Source organism: Phodopus roborovskii, unplaced genomic scaffold (genome assembly GCF_943737965.1).
Source record: "Phodopus roborovskii unplaced genomic scaffold, PHOROB, whole genome shotgun sequence".
NCBI lineage: Eukaryota > Metazoa > Chordata > Mammalia > Rodentia > Cricetidae > Phodopus > Phodopus roborovskii.
In genome coordinates this window covers 8,332,665-8,350,450 of record NW_026126485.1, presented here as the reverse complement: position 1 = coordinate 8,350,450, position 17,786 = coordinate 8,332,665, and the positions used below count along the sequence as shown (strand labels likewise).

The following is a 17,786-nucleotide window of genomic DNA, read 5'->3' as shown; positions in this document are numbered from 1 at the left end:
CTGCTTTCCGTTATGGTTTTGGTTACCAAGGAATTATTTTTATTTGCTTTTACACATTTCTCTGTCAGACATCCTATTCATATTTTCTAAGATTGCTTCATCCACCTGTTCTGAATTTGTGCAGACTCCAAATTAACTAAGCACAGCTCACATGGGCTCCTAAAGCCTGAAGCAGCAAGCAAAGGACTTGCATGGGCTTATACCAGGTCTTCTGTCAGGACTGTTAGCTTTGTGCTTTTGTGAGACTTCTAACAGTGGGAGCAGGGAATGTCTGACTCTTTTGTCTGCTGCTGAGACTCATTTCCTCCAACTGGGTTATCCTGCCAAGCCTTCATGTGAGGGTGTTAGCCTTGTCTTACTGTATCTTGTTTTACCCTGTTTGGCTGCTGTCTCTTGGAGGCCTGATCCATTTAGAAAAGAATACAGGGGGAAAGTGGATCTGGGGCAAAGGGCAGGATCAGGGAAGTAGTGGAAGACAGCAAACTGTGGTCAGAATTGATTGTATCAGAGAAGAAACTATTTTCAATAAAAATTAAAAATGCCAATGTTTCCAAAACTTGCATGCACAAAATAATTGGTTAACCAAAGTCTTCCTAAAATATTATCTGTGTAATGCTATGAAGTGACAATGCAAGCAGCACTCACATTTTCAGCATGTTTCTGTTGTCATTTTTGTTAAAGCTGGGTTCTTTCTGTGTACCTGAGGTGGATACCTAACTCATCATACCTGTCAAGTAGGCCTTGACAACCCTCCTGTTTATGCCTACCAAATGCTGGGATGACAGGCATGTCCCATCATGTCCAGTATGTTTTCATTGAATTGTGCTAGAAAGGCAAATAAAACCCCTTCCTTGGCTCTTGATGTTATATTAAAAGGATTATCTGTGTAGTGAGATGTCAGGGAAATGGGAATAGTGCCCACCTTGGAAGAAAGTAGAGGATTGTTCAGTTTCTATAATAAAATATTTGAATTCCATGAATTTCTGAATTCCTCCAAAATGCAATGCACCATGAGTAATAATCCTTTAAGAGTGGTACACTGTGTCCTTGTAGGCAAGAAGCTAGCGCTTATGCTATGGTGTAGGTGTCATCCTTTTCTAACTGTGGACTTTCCAACCTTAAAGCTGTGATATGCTAATCAAAATAGAGTCAAATCTCTGACCCTTCATAATTCCAAAGAGGATCCATATTCCTGTTACTCATTTCTTTTCTTTACTTACCAGTGATTTAAAGGTAAATGAGAATAAAGTAGAATGTTAACACTCAGGAGAAAATTTCAAAATACCTATAGTCAAAATACCTAAATACATAAAAATTGTATTTATTTTTTCTTGGTGATATTAAAAGTGAGTAGAATAGGCAGATAGACAGGATTATTTATTGAGGTGTATATTTTTCTTGTACTCTCTTCTCTTCATGTAATATTTTGGTATTCAAACACTTTAGCTGTTTTTTGGTTTCTTTCTTTTTTTCTTTCCTTTTCTTTTTTTTTTTTTTTTCTGGGTAGGATTGTACTTGCAGAATGATCTCCAAAGTGCTGGAATTTCTTTCTTTCTTATATTTTTCTGTTTTTAATCATTTTTAATTTTATTTTTATTTTACATACAGATCGCAGTTCCCTCTCTCTCCCTCCATCCCTCCCTCCTCCTTTCTCTCTCCCCCACCCTCCCATGTCCCCGACAACCCTCCCCTCCAACCCATACCCCATTCTACATGTAGGGTGATGCCTTCCAGGAAGGGTCATCTACATCTGTCAAATCATTTGGAGTAGGGACTAGGCCTTACCTCCTGCCTCTATGGGGAATGTACCCCCAAAGGCCTTTTTTGCACCAGGGATACATCCTTATACCACTGTCAGAGGTCCCTTAGACTGCCCATGCCTTCTAACTGAGACCCATGTTCAGGGGTCTGAGTTCACTTAAATGGTGGATTCCAAGCCATCAATCTGGGGGACCATTAGCTCCTCCTTGTTCAAGTCAGCTGTCTCTGTGTGTTTCTGTAGCCTGGTCTTGTCCTCCCTCTCTGCATCTGGATTCCAGTTCGGCTCAGTGTTTAGTTGTGTGTGTCTGTTTCTGTTTCCATCAGCTACTAGATGAGGGCTCTATGATGGTGGATAAGTTAGTCATCAATCTCATTATCAGGGAAGGGAATATATGGTAGCCTTTCCACTGTTGCTCAAATTGTTAGTTGGGGTCAGTCTTGTAAGTCTCTGGACATTTCTCTAGAGTCAGTTTTCTCTTCAAACCTATAATGGCTTCCTCTTTTATAGTCTCTCTCTCTCTGTGTCTCTGTCTCTTTCTCCTCTCATCTATTCCTCCCCTCACTCAATCTTCCTAGTCACATGTGCTTTCCTCTCCTCCCCTTGTCTTTCTCCTAGCTCCCACTCCCACTCCCTGACTCCCACCCCACTCCCAATGTGCTCAGGAGATCTTGTCCCTTCTGTGAGGGACGATGTATGAATCTCTTAGAATACTACTTGTATCCTAGTTTCTCTGACAGTGTGATACTTTGCTCTATGTCTAAAATTCATATATGAGTGAGTACACACCATGTTACTCTCCATATATACATACGTGTCTGTTTGTATGTGGCATCATCCTATGGACCTGAGATTTCACCTGTATCACTTGGTGCATTCCTGGAGTTCCTGTTTCTGGGACCTTCATTTAACTGCCACCTGGTCTTAACGGCTTTAAAGAATCAAATATCAACTCTTTAGAAAATTAAGATGACGCCCACTTCTGTGCCAGACACTGAACTTGGCACTTGGAGAGCATCACCTCTTAATCCTCAGAACATTCCAGGGAGTTTTACAGGATCCCATCTCCTGGGCCATGAGTGAGCTGAAGGACTGCCCATTGCAATTCCATGATTTCAAGTCTGTGGATCACCTGAAGGTCTGTCCCCGGTACACGGCAGTGCTGGCTCGCTCCGAGGACGATGGCATTGGTATTGAGGAGCTGGACACTCTGCAGCTGAAGCTAGAGACCTTGCTGTCCTCTGCAAGCCGGCGGCTGCTTGTACTGGAAGCTGAAACCCAGATCCTTACTGACTGTCAGGATAAGAAAGGTGGCCGACGATTCCTGAAGCTGGGTCAAGACCATGAGCTTGGTGCTCCCCCCAAACATGGGAAGCTCAAGAAGCAGAAGCTGGAAGGGAAGGCAGGGCATGGACCAAGACCTGGCCTAGCACGACCCAAATCCAAAAGCGTTCAGCCCAAGATCCAGGAATATGAATTCATAGATGACCCAATCGTTGTGCCTTAGATCCCCAAGAATGATGCTCCCAACAGGTTCTGGGCCTCAGTGGAGCCCTACTGTGCCGATATAACCAGTGAGGAGGTACGGACACTAGAGGAGCTCCTGAAGCCTCCTGAAGATGAAGCAGAACATTATAAGATTCCCCCACTGGGAAAACACTATGCCCAGAGCTGGGCCCAGGAGGATCTGCTAGAGGAGCAGAAGGATGGGGCCCGGGCAGCAGCTGTGGCTGACAAGAAGAAAGGCCTCATGGGACCACTGACTGAACTGCACACAAAAGATGTGGATGCCCTGCTAAAGAAGTCTGAGGCCCAGCATGAGCAGCCAGAAGACGGGTGTCCCTTTGGTGCCCTGATACAGCGCTTGCTGCAGGCCCTGGTGGAGGAGAATATTATTTCCCCTATGGAGGACTCTCCTATTCCTGACATGTCTGGAAAAGAATCAGGGGCTGATGGAGCAAGCACCTCTCCCCGAAATCAGAACAAGCCCTCCAGTGTGCCCCACACCAAGTCCCTAGAGAGCTGCACCAAGGAGGAGCTGATTGCCCAGGGCCCCCTGGAGTTCGAGGATGGCCTGCTGAGGATTCAGAGGATGAGGTCCTCGCTGAGCTGCGCAAACGGCAGGCTGAGCTGAAGGCACTCAGTGCACACAACCGCACCAAGAAGCATGACCTGGAGGAAGTGAGCCGGCAGGAGCTGAGGCAGCGGGTCCGCATGGCAGACAATGAGGTCATGGATGCCTTTTGCAAGATCATGGCTGCCCAGCAGAAGAAACGCACCCCTACAAAAAAGGAAAAGGACCAGGCCTGGAAGACCCCGAAAGAGCGGGAGAGCATCCTGAGCTCCTTGATGGGTAGCTTTACCTGCTGCTGACCACCTCTCTGGCCTGTCAGAAGTCCACTTTCTTTGAAGCCGTGGCTGGGGGCTGCCCATCAAATGACAACAATCTCAGGCCACCCAGCTGAGCTTTGTGCAGCCAGCAGGCTGACTGGACCTAGCATCTGCCTGGTGCCCCAGATGAGCAGGTGTATTCCTGGCCATCCCCTTTCCTTCCTGCCATCTCCTCAACACCTTTCCCCCAAGGACTTCTTCCTTGTGGTTTTGTAAAGTACAAACTTAAGAATAAAGTAACTGCTGTGTTTTTTAAAAAAAATTACAAAAACACCTATAAAAAAAGAAAATTAAGATGACGTTTTTATCACTTAAAGATTTATTTTTGTTGTTTCATCACTTGCTAATGACTTCAACTTAAATCCTTTTTTACAAAAGCCGTGTGGTTCAAACTTAGTAGGTTACATATGGAGAAATAAAAGATGATCTCTCCCCCATTCTGTTTGCCTCTATTTAGCCCTACTTCTGTCAGAATTAATTTATTCAATAAGGCTCAACATGGCAATGTTGTCCTATGGCTTCTTGCCTCCACCATCTCTAATTTGTTGGAACCTCAAGAAAAGAGCCCAGGACCTTACCCAAATCACACAAATAAGAATTTGCACTAGTCAATAGCAGATCCATTGCACAATTTCTTCCCTAAAGAGGAGGTGTGGGGGTTCTGTCTGTGGCCTGTTTACCAGCTCTAACACATTTATGACAGGAAACATATGTTCTTGTTAGTTTTTAAAGAAAGTGCATTGTTTAATGTGAGGATGTTTAGAGTAACTATCTAACCTATACAGAAACTAGTTTCAACCTGTTAAAAATGGCCACCACTGAGGTAGGCCTGAAGTTCAGGGCCAGAGCAACATCAGTGAAAGACCCATATCCCAGCTCGGAAGTAGCCTCAGAGAAAGGCCCCAACTTCAAGCCCAAAGCAGCTTCAAAGGAACCACGAGCCCCAGGCCTGGGAGCAGTGTCAGAGGGAGGACTCAGACTCAAGCCCAGGAGCAAGGAGTGATCACCAGGTAATACTACAGCAGCAGTTTCCAGCAGTAGCTTCTAGAAACTATCACAAAAAAATTTCTCTGCGAAAGAGCACCTAGGTCCCAGCCAGCATTCACTGTCATTTCTCAGTGGGAGATACCCCACTATTACATCGACCACTGGACCCTCAGCCCCACCAACACTTTCAATGGAGGAGTGTTCACCAGGGCTGTAATGCCCCCTGTACCTCAAGGAGCGACTACCTGAGCATTGGTCCCACTTCCATCAGGAGGAGCGTTCACCAGAAGCTCTGTTCTACTTGTGCCTGAAGGAACAGTCAGTAGAGCCACAGCCCCCAACTATACCAACTGGAGAAAGAGAGACACCCTGAAGCACAAGCTCTACCTGTGCCAATTAGAGGCAGATGTGCTTAGACAACAAGATAAGAACATATTCAACAATATAAAGACAAATGAGGCACCTCTAGAATCTAGTGGTGCTACAACAGTAAGATGTGAACATCCCAACACAGATGAAGTAGAAGACCTAAAAAATAACTTTATGAGAATGATTGAGGCCCTTAAAGAGAAAATGAAAAATTCCCATAAAGAAATGGAGGAAAAGACAAACAAAAAATTAGATGATATTGACAAATCCCTTAAAGTAACCAACAAAAAAGCCATCAAACAACTGAAGGAAACAATTCAAGACATGAAATCTGAAATAGAGGCAATAAAGAAAACACAAACCAAGGGAATTCTGGAAATGCAAAATCTGTGTAAATGATCAGGAACCACGAGTGCAAGCATAAACAACAGAATACAAGAGATGGAAGAGAGAATTCAGGCATTAAAGATATGATAGAGGGCTATCTCTGTGGGTCCACTTGGAGTTCCTGCAGGCAAGATCCTTGACCCCCAAATCCGGGCCACTGCCAAAGAACGAGGTCTCAGCTGCAGAGCGCCAGTTTCCAGTGAGATCCCACTATCCTGCAAAACCTTCTCAAGTTCCAGCCCAGCCCTTGTCCTCTTCTGCCGGCTATTGGCCAGAGGTGAGTCTGGGCCCATCGGGGCTGCCTGTCCCCTTCAACCTCTTTTCCCCCTCCCCCGCCTGAACTCCCAGGATTGGCCCCTGATCCTGCTGCTCCTGTCTCTGGTCCCCTTTGAGAGCACCCTTGGGCTCTGATACACCCCCACCCATCCCAACCTCCAGCCTACCCCCCTACCCTGTGCCCTACCCCACCTACAGTCCTGCCGCTCTGGTTGGCACTGGGACAGAGGGTGGAGCCAACAGTCCACCCTACTTCGAGACCTCTCGGGCAACTCCGAACAAGGGACCTGACTATCCACATGGGACCACCTGTAATTTCCACCGGCTTGGTCCCTGACCCCGCCTCCAGTCCTCTGCTGGAGTCCCGGCCCCTCAAAGAGATCCGCCTATCTCTGCGGGTCCACTTGGAGTTCCTGCAGGCAATATCCTTGACCCCCAAATCCGGGCCCCTGCCAAGACGAGGTCTCAGCTGGAGAGCGCCAGTTTCCAGTGAGATCCCACTACCCTGCAAAACCTTCTCAGGTTCCAGTCCAGCCCTCGTCCTCTTCTGCTGGCTATTGGCCAGAGAAAGCCTCCTAGAGAGCTTGGACCACACAGAGATACAGACATTGAATTTTGATCCACATAGCCCATCTGGGAAGGACCATAGAGAGAGGGAGAGACACCACCAACACCTACAGGAGAAACTATGGGAAGAAGGCAATACAGAGAACACCTAACAACAGAAGACAAACTGACACACAATCTAGGGAATCTACACCAACTAGAATGGAACACAACAACAAAGCAGAGGAAGCAGAAGGGTACGACTTATTAAAATCACCATCATAAAAATGATAGAGGCCCTCAAAGAGATATGAGAAAATCCCTTAAAGAAATAGAGGACAACGTGGAGATGAATAAATTCCTTAAGGAAAGTACAGAAGCGACATTACCAGGTGGGACGGTTCAGATTTGAAACCGTTGAGTGGCAACTGGAAGGAGCTGGAATTGAAGCTGGGCTCGGACCACGGACCGCTCCATGTTCGAGTGGGAGAGTCTCGGCGCGGTCTGGTGTTCTCCGCCTTCCCTCCTTACCCTTCCGGTGTGGCCCTGGGCCCCTGTTGGCTGAGGGGTGAGGGCCCGCTCGGTGCTGAACTTTCCATCTCGACTTTCCTCTGGGGACTGCCCTGAGTCGGCTCCCCCCTGGCTGGACCGGCCCTCGACTTTTCCCCTGCTCGTGTTTGGGCGGGGAAAAGACAGGTACTTGGCAGACCTATCAATTACACCTGACTTCTCCTGGAAACCCTCGGCCAGAGGTCCTGGATAGATGTTCTGTTTGGTACCGGTGCCGCCTGCTACTTTCCAGCAAAACTCTCAGTCAATATAGATGGAGAGAACAAGATATTCAATGACAAAACCAGATTTTCCCAATATGTATCTACAAATCCAGCCCTACAGTTTGGAGGAATTCCCCCAAGGAGGTACTACGCCCACAAAAATGTAGGCAACAGATAATCCAACTACACCAGAACCTAGGGTGAAGCAGAACAATTATATTCACAATCCCTGCCACACACCTAATCACACCATCAACAATCATGGTCCTTCTCACCCTCACATTAATGGTCTTAACTCACCTTGCACAGATTAACGTGGTACGAGACAGAATCCTCCTTCTGCTGCTCGACCTCTTGCTCCAGATGACTTACCTCGGTGGGTTGGGAGATTTTCCAATCATGGAATAGAGCAGCAGGCGTAGCTATCCTAATATCTAACAAGCTAGACTTCAACCAAACTAGTCAAAGAGATGAGCGGTCTTTCATATTCATCTCAGGAGAAATCCATGAACACAGTCTCAATTCTGAACATCTATGCCCCTAATACAAGCCACCCACATTCGTAAGAACACTACTAAACTCAAGCTCATATAACCTCACACCTTATGTGGGAGACTTCATCCCACTCTCAACACTAGACAGGACCACAACCAGAACTCAACAAGAACATTAACGAGTTATGTCTCACTGGGGCTACAGACATCTATGACATTCCATCCAAGACAAAGATATACCTTCTTCTCTGCTCCACTGGAACCTTCTCTAAAATCACCACATACTGGAGACATACAACCTCAACGATCCACGGGAATAGTGTCCCCTGTATCTTATCGGACCACCATGCTTTAAAATTGGAATTCAACAACAATACAATAGCGAACCTGCAAACTCATGGAAACTTAACAATGTGCATCTCCCCTGGGTCAAAGAAGAAATAAAGAAATTAAAGACTTTCTAATATTCAACGAGAATGAGGATACAACATACCCGAACTTATGGGACACCTTGAAAGCAGTGCTACGGGGAAGTTCATTGCCTAGTGCCCTTGAGAAGGAGGATAGTCACTATGATTAACAGCGCAACTGAAAACCTTAGAACGAGAGAACTCCCCCCAGGAGCAGACGGAATATCACTTGGGGCTGAAATCACAAATAGAACCAGGAAAACAATACAATCATGCACTGGTTGTTTTTTGAGAAAATCACAGATTGATACCTTTATCCAATTACGAAAGCGAGACAGACTGCATTACAATCGACTGGGGACTACCGCACGAGGTCCGCTTTTCGGTCTCTTCTCTGTTTCCCTTTTCGGTCGTTTCTGGATCTTCCCAAATTAAATCAGAACAGCAACACTTTGCCTATCCCGTGTGGCGTCTACCCCCCGGAAAAAGTCCGGGCCGTGGTTCGTGCTTCTCCAGCTTCCCCCCCTCCCGTCGGGTTTTTGCCATCTCTTTTTGGGCCCATCTTTGGTACCCAAACCTCCAAGACACACTGAGAACTACGCCATTCCCTGTGAACTCGATGCAAAAATACTCAATAAATATGGCCCATTCATCTCGAATCTCCCCTTCGTAGGCTTCTCCTGGTTGCGGGTGGTTTAACTTGTCTTCCGGGTCCCCCCTATAAACCAAACTGAAAAGGAAAACCATATGATTATCTCCCTAGATGCGAAGCCTTCGTATTCCCCCTTTCTGTGGTTTGGGGTCGGGATAACGGACTCCTAACTTGGCTTCGCCCCTGCCACATCCTGTGGGGAACTTGCCATTCCTATAAAATCGGACGCGGCTGTCCTCTCTCCTATCTCTTCTTCGTACGGTTCTGCTTGCTTAGCACAAGGAGATCAGGGCTCCTTGGGGAGAGTCACTGTCTCTTTTGCGTGTATGATAGTTTACATGTGACCAAATAAACTCTCCAGGGAACTCCTACAGCTGATAACCCTTCAGCAACTAGCGGATACGTACTCTCGTGCCCTATTTTTCAGACGCAAGAGGCGAGAAGAATCGGACTCCCCTTTCATGCCCAGCACATGTTCTTGGTGTCGCTCCAAACAAGTAAAGTCTTATATAAGACTTTGTGACTCTAAGAAGAATTAGAGATACCAGAAAATGGAGACCTCCCTGCTCTTGGATAGGTAGGATAAACATGTAAAATGGCATCTTACCGCTCTACGTTCATGCATCCCCATTATCCCCCACTTCTTCCCGCCTTGAGGATAATTCACTTTTATGGACGCCCGGTAGCCCACCCTATACAATAAAAGAACATCAGGAGGCATCACCATTCCTGCTTTGCTCTCTACAGGCTATGTTCTGACGCCTGGTATTGGCATAAAAATAGACAGGTGACCTGGATCGAATTGAATCCTGATATTAATCCAGCCCTATGAACACCTGATTTTCGACAAACAGCTAAATTATGCATGGGGCAAGACAGCATCTTCACAATGGTGCTGGCCTTGGTGGGGTGTGTGAAGACTGCGATGCCCATGTCTGTCGCCATGCCACTCGTCCTGGATCAGCCTCAACATCATCCGCCACACTGACCTCTTGAAGAGAAGTGGAGGTACCCTTGAACATTGGTATGGAGACCCGCTTCTTGACATAACTCCAGGGGCACGCACTGAAGAACATTATATGGGACCTCTTCAAACTTGGCTTCTGTAAGGCAGGCACGTTGACAGCCACGGCCCCACTGCTGGGAAAAGATTTTCCTAATCCTATATCCGACAAAGGGCTGATCTCCAAAATATACAAGACTCAGAAACTAGTCACACCCATCCCTATTAAAATGGGGTACGACTGAAGAAGAATTCTCTGGAGGAAATCAGGCTGAGACACTTGTGCTCCCTCCTTGCTATCGGTCATCAACCTTTGAGATACCATCTTCCCCTGCCGATGGCTAATTGACCCGTGATGACTTTGTTGGAGAGGTGTGGGGTGGCCTCCTCCACTGCTGGTGGGGTGCCTCTCGCCCTTTGGAGATCGTTGGCGGTTCCTCGGTGGGTTGTTTCCCGGCCCCCCCCCTCTTGGCTTCCCGTTCCCTGCCGCTCTGTTCCTTGTTCTCCCTTTTGTAATGCAAGAACCTGGGCACCTGTGCCCTTCTTGGTGGTTTGGTGTGGCCTCTCCTGGAATCTCTCTCATTGTTCTTGTTCCGGCAGTGTGGCCTTGAAGAACCATCCTGAATGAGGTCCCAGTCCGGGCCGTTGTCCCTCTGGTTTTGACCTAGATCATGTCCCAGCCTATATTCCCCCGGCTGGATACAGTTGTTTCTGGTTCTTGTCCCTCACGACTGGGGGGACGTCCCCCGACCTCGGTTGTGGGGGGACGCTTGGAGGAGGTAGGATGAGAGGGCCTCCCGGGGGCCTGGTTAGGAATGGATAGGAAAGAGAGAGAGAGCAGAGACAGAGAGAGAGACTAGAGGAGCCTATTGGTTTGAGTAAAGTTGAACCGGTCGGGCCCGCTCCCAACTACTCTCAGCCCCCGTGGAAAGGCTATCATAAATGCCCTTCCCGGAGGTGAGATCCACTAACTTCTCCATGTCCTCAACTGCCTTTGCAGGAGCAACCCCATACATACCTGGTCACTGCCCAGAAGCAGTGGAGGGCAGCCTGCTGTGGTACATGGCGCTTCCTGCAGGGGAGCTGGGCCCTGCTGATGCTGGGAGCCCGGGGTCTGCTCGGCCCCCCTGAATATGGGTCTCGCCGAGGTCTGGCGTCGGCCTCGCGTGGAGCCGGATGTTCCCTGGTGCACAAAGGACTTTGGCAAACATTCCCCCATGGAGGGATCTGCCTTATTCTAGAGATAGGAGAGAAGCCCTGTCCCTACTTCACGGACCTGTCAGATCTACATGCCCCAACTGGTGGCTTCCCCACATTTGTGCGGGGGTTGGGGGGGGGGTGTTTGGGTGGGGGGGTGAGAGGGCGGGGGGAAGGAGAGGGGGGCTTGGGGGGGGAGGGGGGAGGGAGGGGAACTGGGATCGACTGTAAAATAATAATAATAAAAAAACCTTACTCCATTTAGTTGAAGAACGTTCTGGGGAAAGTATTTCTTTTTGTTTCCCGAAATGAAAGATGTGGATTCCTTCCAGACTAATGTGGTTTGATCCCCGACCGCCTGAAACGGTACAGCTGTCCTCCTTCCAAACAGCTGAACAAACGCCCTACAGACTACGCTGGATATCTGATCTTCTTCGTCCCCCAAGACGCGCCCCTTACCAGCGGGTGTTTGGAAAGCGCGCCCAAATTCCCAAATTTGTGTGATGTTTGTTTTCTTTTTGGGTTTGTTATATAAATTAAATAATGTTGATGGGAAATAAATTCATCTGTCAAAGAAAATGTTAGACCCAACAAATCCTTAACACAAAACATGCAGGAAATCTTGACACCTTGAAAAGAATGAACCTTACAATAATAGGGATAGAAGGAGAGAAAGTTTTTAAAAAATTGTTCATTTCTTACATTTTTGGGTGGTCTTTTCCTCTATTTCTTCCAATTTTTTGTTTTGTTTTTTCTTCCATTCTTTAAGGGATTTTTCTCACATTGTCTTTGAAGGTCTCTATCATTTTTATGAAGATATTTTTTAAGTGGTTCTCTTCTGCTTCATCTGCATTGGGGTGTTCAGGTCTAATTTGTGCAGAGTTCCTACAGTCTGGTGATGTCATGCTTGCCTTTCTATTGTTAGGTGTTTTCTTGTATTGCTGTCTTCCCATAGCTTCCTTCAGTGGGTACAGGTGGGGGTCTCTCTATGCTACTCCCCCAGTGGGCTTAGGTGGGTCAGATGTTGGATGTCTATAGCTGGGTGGTCCAAGCTCTCTAGGAGGTCTCTCATCAGCCAGGGGCCGGGCAATGTGTGTCAAAGATCAGGTAGGCAAAGATGCATGGAAGTCTTTCAGCAGGGGCCTGGCAATCAGATCAAAGACCAGGAAGGCAGGGACTCAGGATGGTCCTGTGTGGATAGACGGGTCTAGTGTTCTGAGTGCAGATCTAGGAGGTTTCCTCTAGGAGATGCCTGGCAATGGGGGTCAGAGATCAGGCAGGTGGATACTCAGGGTGGTCCAGTGTGGATAAGCAGGTCCCTGGCAGTGGTCTGGAGCTCCAACCGAACTGGTCCCAGAGTCACCTCCAGAAGAGGCCTGGTGATGGGGAGTGTTCAGAGATCCAGTAGGCAGGGATTCAGGGTGGCTCTGCTTGGATAGGTGGGTCTAGTGTTCAGATCATCTCCAGGAAGTTTTCCGGAGGTAGAGGGATTGTTGGATCTGCCCTCTGTTCTAGTGCTCAACCAGAGTAATGGGGCAGTGGGCTAGGTAGGGAACAGTGTGGGGGAAAGGCAGGCTTTGTATGGGGGCAGTGTTGTATATTAGAGCACCAGGAGCACTCTAGCTGGGGACAGGACAAAGGGGGGGTTGAGATTTGGAGCCAATCCAGGGAGTTCCCAGGGAAGGGTATGGGGGGAATTCAACCCAAATGGGTCCCAGAGTCACATCCGGCAGAGGCCCGATGAATGTGGTCAAAGATCAGGCAGGCAGAGACTCGGTGGTCCTGCACGGATAGGCGCATCTCTGGCAGGGGCCCAGACCTTTGTCAGAGGACTGGAGGTGGGGGTCAGAGATCAGGCAGGCCCAGTGCTGGAATTTCTATATGCTACTCATTTGGTGCTGGGGATCAAACTCACCAGATTGTGTGCTATGGCCACTGACTGCCTTGTACCTAGACCTTCAGTTGTCATTCATACCTGATAAAAACTACTCACTTATGCTCTGTGTGCCCAATGACTCATTATGCTTTAAACAGTCTCTTTATCCACCATTTTCTTTAGACTTTCACTTTTTTCAATAACAACTCTGCCTTCTTTGAGTAAAATTTCAGACAATTCATAGTTCTTAATTAAACAGAGCATTTCTATTTTCTTTATCATCTAGCTAGAACCTTAGGGCTTATAGTAAAATCTCAATATGTTGAGTACAGCCGTGGGTTTAGTGATAACTTGATCACTCTTATTATTCAGGGGAATTAAAGATCAGAGCTAAAGTTATTCATGTAAATTTGAAATTGCTGGTAAACATTTCTTGTGCTAATTCAGCATTTTGACTTCAGTGTACTTTACATGAAATTCCATTATTTATGTCTGATATTATCATAAGATTTTGAGTCAGTTATAGAATTACAGATATTCTTAAGTCATTTCTTTCTTCTACTTACATTGTTGACAATGGCATATTATTTATTACTAATCATTTTCTTATTAAATTTATATTACTAAAGATTTTCAAAAGAAATATAGAGCAACTTTTTAAATGGAAAATTTGTTTTATGAAGGACAGCCTAAAATGCAGGTTGTCCATATGTTGTGACACAGTTTCATATTCTGACATAAAATGAAATTCCAGTATTTTCTGATTTACTTTGCATAACCATATTTATGTCATTTCTCTGTGTAAAAGATCATATGAATCATGTCAACACTTCGATAACTTTCTTTAAATAGAAACCATATAGAGGCATGGGAGTTTTCATCTTCTTAGGGTCTATGTGGCCATGGATATGTCCAGGGTCTGCTTCAAGTTATTCCCAAGAAACTCCTGCAACCAAGCTCTCCTGGTGAGGCTTCTTATTCAATCTTCAGTGATGATTCTAGATACTTCTTAAATGATGTCCATCTGTGGATCATCACATTTTTACAGAAGTTGTTCTATTGATATGACTACATCACTTTCAAATAAAATCATATAATGAGTTGTTCAATCAGCCTACTTCCTTTGTGAATTTTTATCAGCACGAACTAACTTTGTAATAGTGACAGAAATATTATCTCTACTCATTTCCCCTCTCTCTCTCTCTCTCTCTCTCTCTCTCTCTCTCTCTGTCTCTCCAACTCCACACTCCTCTGTACTCTAGTTGCTGCTATTTCTTCTCTGGGTCACATCATAGATCAAGAAAGGCCACCAAAATCTGTGTCTAGCAATGAGACCTGTCTTTGGGAACTTGAAATGATGAAGCTTATATTCTTTTGTTCAGCATTTCTAGGCTAACCATACATCCATGCCCCTGTGATAAACAATAAGAGATGAAGGATAGAGCCTGACTTTGTGGTAAGCATTTCCAGATGAGGCAATGTTACAGTTAGGCTGTATTCTCTATAAAACACTGCATCGACACCAGAAGACTGAAGCCCTCAGAGCTCTTATTTACCAAGACTGACAGCTTAGTCATCAGTATTCTATAATTCTCCACTTCATTCTGACCACCAAACCAGAGTTCTTGTTATAAACCCTCTAGAAAATGACCCAGTTCTTAATTTTGTATTTAATTTAGGATAATTTATGTTTAAATCACCCAATTAGGCTCTTATAAATAGTATTTCATTATTTTCCCCTTTATGAGGTACTACCGAAGAAGCCAGAATGTGAGTTGACCTTACAGCATTAAGCTTAGTACAGTTGACTATGCTTTGTTTATACTTTTGCATGAGAGTCTCTGGAAGGGATTAAGTACTTTCTTTTCTTATCTGGGCAATTAGATTAGTGCACTTGGATCAGTCTCTTTTCTTTTATGCTAGGGTTTCACTGTAGTCCACCTTAAATCCATGAACGGAAGTTTCATCTTTACCCAGTTTATTTTCCTAGTCAAGCCTTGGGGATTTTCTGGATAGTTGGGCTTCCTTTCTGTCTGTCCTTGATCTTCAGTTTCTCATAATTATCTCCACTGGATGTAGATTTTTGACAGAATTATTTGATCAGAAAATCTTATCATTCTAGTATGATTGATGACTTAAATGTGAACTCTCTTTTCTGGCATGTAACTGTACCTATGTACCCAACATACTATGTCTACAATGTCCAGAGCACTGCATACACAAATAAATTAATTACAACTAAATTGTATAGTGGAAGGATATTCTCATAACTTTCTAAACTCTCTCTGGATCTCTAGTAATTTTTCTGTCTATATAGAAAGTATAGATTACCAAATGTTACTTACATTACAAAATATATCTTTGTTTTATTGCCCAGCCACTCTCCTGGCTGTTGAGGATAAAAGTGCTTTATCCCTCATAACATTCCAAACCTTTCCATCCAAATGATCCAACAGAGAATAATCAGACATTATCAGAAGTTAAAAGATGTAGGCTATTTTCCATATCATTTCCTTGATTATTGTGTTTTGATTCACTTGTATCTTAATATTCCTAAAACCTGTGTTTTTGTTGCAGGAAATATGCCAAATGTGTTGATGTTTTAAATGACTACCTTTGAAATTATTTTTTAAATTTGAACTATAAGCATACTCATAGGAAAATTACAATTGGCAAAACATAAATGATTAAAAGTACTAAAAGTTCACTAAAATTTGATCAATGTGATGTTTAAAACTCTGAAAGTATAAATGCTTTAAATTAACACTGTTTTATAAACTCCTGCTATTTTTCAAATTTATAGACACATTGAAAGTAAATGTCAGCTTAAATATAATCAGCGGCATTGTTTTGAGATATTTCACCTCTGAAGAAATAACTTGTTTTGACACAGCACGCTTTTGTCAGAATCTTCAGACAAGAAAACTGTTTTCCCTGAGCTTCGGTACAATGAGTTCTAGCCCCACTGTTGATTGTCTTCCTGCTACTAATGTCCATGTTGGTTTAAAAATGACAGAACCAACTGACTGAAGCTCTCATTCTGTAAAGTGTACAGTATTTTGTTATGAACACCCACAAGTATTATTTGAACAGCCACCATTAGAAGAAATAATAGCAACAGCTTAATAATGAACTTTGCCTTAGGGCTGCACAATTCCATCTAGGGGTTATTTGAGGAACTCTTTCAGAAATGTCATTTCAAATATAGGAAAACAAAACCACAGGAGTTTTAAATATATTTTGTTTTCAACAGCCAGTTTAGGTGATGTCTCCCATTGAGCATGGAGCTAGTATTTTTAATTTCCTGTTTAATTCACTCATTCTATCCATTTAAGACTGTAGGACTGTGGATAAAAATTAAAATAGTTAAAATTTGTAAATATCTATTACTGGGCTTGAACACTCATAATCATTAATTTATCTTTAAAACATAAATAAAATAATATATTCCATATCCAAGGCAAAATGATTGTTACCTTATAGTAACAAGATATTAAGAGTGGATACAGTTCTCTTCACACCAATGGGTGTGATTCACATTTTTATACACACACACACACACACACACACACACACACACACACACACACACTTTTTAAATTAAAATACAAAGTCCCCATAGTTGCCAGCTGGGGACACATTTGGGGAGCACTCATAACCTTTCAGTTGAAGGATGTAGTTCATTTAAGGGTGGGTCACAAAGATTATATTTACCCCTACTTCTCTCACTCTCTCTTTCTTGATTTACAGAGATGAATGTACTGAGATCCTTGTTCAGCAAACTCCTGCTTCCACATACAGTGTCCCAATTACAATGTCTTTCTCACCATGAAACTGTGAGGCAGAATAAATTTCTCCTGCCTTCAGTGCCTTCTTGCCATGCATGTTTTCATATAGTGAGGAGGGGGAAAACCACCAAATTTTCAGGGGTTTGGGTGGTGAGATTGAATCTGGCAGAAGTTTGGTGTGAATATAAACAAAATATATTGGATGCATTGTTTGAAATTCTGAATTATTTAGCATTTTAAAAAGTAACACATGCCAGTTGTTATTGCTTTATAGAAAGAGATTCAGTAGTTTACATGATTCCCTCTCATGAGTAGAAAGTGCTTCTAGTGTTAGGAAATGTATCTGTAGGAGCATGTTTGTGTATGTGTGTGCATGTGTGTATGTGTTCGCATGTGCACACGTGCACGTGCACACACACACACACACACACACACACACACACACACACACACAATGGGAAGGACACCAGAGAGGGATAACAACTGTCTTGTTGTATCATTCTCTACTGTACCTTGAGGCTGCATCTCTCACTGAGACTGCAGCTGTCAAACTCCAGATCTCATCTTCTCTGTACCCCAACAGGCCTGGTTGTTGGTTTAGCAGTGACACTGAACTTTCTACCTGGGTGCCAGGCATCTTAACTGTGGTTTTAGCTTCCTTCTAATCATGGAAAAATCTCACCAAGCCCTTCCTTACTCTGTTAATGCAAGTAATTGCTAAGCTACTCTGATTTCCATAAAATCTCAAGTAAGTACTGACGTGAGTGAAGTTCTCCCTTCAGAAGGAAGGATTGCTGCCTTCAGTTTAGGAACATCCACATTCAACCATCAACTGCAATGATAGGAATAGAGGTGATTTTACAGTTACTAAGAATTAA

At 44.6% G+C, this 17,786-nt stretch overlaps 1 pseudogene; it reads left to right on the top strand.

The window, feature by feature from the left end:
- The first annotated feature begins 2,740 nt into the window (after positions 1-2,740).
- Positions 2,741-4,132, top strand: LOC127229735 (transcriptional adapter 3-like; annotated as a pseudogene).
- Positions 4,133-17,786: the final 13,654 nt, after the last annotated feature.